The sequence below is a fragment of the Cucurbita pepo genome, chromosome 12 (assembly GCF_057944985.1).
Source record: "Cucurbita pepo subsp. pepo isolate OVF chromosome 12, ASM5794498v1, whole genome shotgun sequence".
NCBI lineage: Eukaryota > Viridiplantae > Streptophyta > Magnoliopsida > Cucurbitales > Cucurbitaceae > Cucurbita > Cucurbita pepo.
This window is the reverse complement of record NC_141809.1, coordinates 3,329,732-3,331,208: the sequence shown is the minus strand read 5'-3', so window position 1 is coordinate 3,331,208 and position 1,477 is coordinate 3,329,732.

Genomic DNA, 1,477 nt, shown 5'->3' with positions numbered 1-1,477 from the left:
TAAACAAATACGTGATCTTTAACACTCCTCCTTGTTCAGATGTTGTGAACTCCAAGCTTTTTTCTAAACACCCATCTTACTCCAATTATCCTTCTGTTTAGAGGTCGATCAGCCAACTCCTAGGTTTTATTTTTCTCGATCACCGAAAGCTCCTCCTCTGACAAGTGCATCATCAACCAAAGCATCTTGTCGTTCATCTTCAGACTCTTCTTGTCGTTCATCTTCAGACTCTTCTTGTCGTGCTATCAAAGATTAAATTGTTTGGTGCCTTAGAAATCTTATTCACCTTCGTCAGTTCTTCCCAATTCCATTTCTCATTTCCAGCAAAAAGAACATGTCGGCTCACAATAACACGACTAGTGTGTGGTTGAAAAACTCTATAAGCTTTGGATATAGTGCTATACCTAACAAAGATGTCAGCTTCCGCCTTTTTGTCAAGCTTATCACGCTTGACCTGTGGAATGTAAGTGAAGCAAAGACACCCAAATACTCTAAGGAACTTTAAAAAAGGTTTGTAATCATACCAAACTTCAAATGGTGTCACGTCCTTCACAGCTTTTGTTGAAATTCGATTTTGCAAGCACACAACAGGGTTTGATGCTTTCCCCAAAAACGTTTTGGAAGATCCTTCTCAAGAAGTATGCATCTCATCATCTCCATTATAAATCTATTCCTCCTTTCACTAACGTCATTTTGTTGAGGAGTGTATGGTGCTGTCAATTGATGTTTAATTCCAGCCTCTTCATAAAACCTGTTAAAAGTTTCTGAAGTGTACTCCTTTGTTGAGGATTATTGGGAGTGAGTCCCACATTGGTTAATTTAGTGGAAGATCATGGGTTTATAAGTGAGGAATACTATCTTCATTGGTATGAGGCCTTTTGGGGAAGCCCAAAGCAAAGCCATGAGAGCTTATGCTCAAAGTAGACAATATCATACCATTGTGGAGAGTCGTCTTCGATAAAGATTATCATTTAATGATGGTGTTCATTTAATGATGGTGTTCGCTGAGGACCACAAAGATTAGTATGAACCAGTTGCAACTTTTTCGAGACTTTCCATGCCTGTGTAAGAAAGGGTTGCCTATGTTGCTTCCCAAAATTACAAGCACGGCAAGGAGACATGTCATCATCAATGTCAGCGAGTCCTTCTACCAGCTTCTTTGATTGCATCTGAAGTAAACCTCGATGATGATAGTGTCCAAGTCTGATGATGATAGTGTCCAAGTCTTTTGTGCCAAATCTCAGTGGCACTAGCTCTGGATATAAAGGTCATCTGCTCTTTCTCCATCGGATTTAGAGCAAAGCTTTTTCCTTTCATTTTGACATTGAACAAGTCTTTGCCACTAGCATCTTTGATCAAACACGGCTTATTCTCAAACAACACCCTTTCATTTTGACATTGAACAAGTCTTTGCCACTAGCATGTTTGATCAAACACGGCTTATTCTCAAACAACACTTTATAGCCTTTATAGTGTA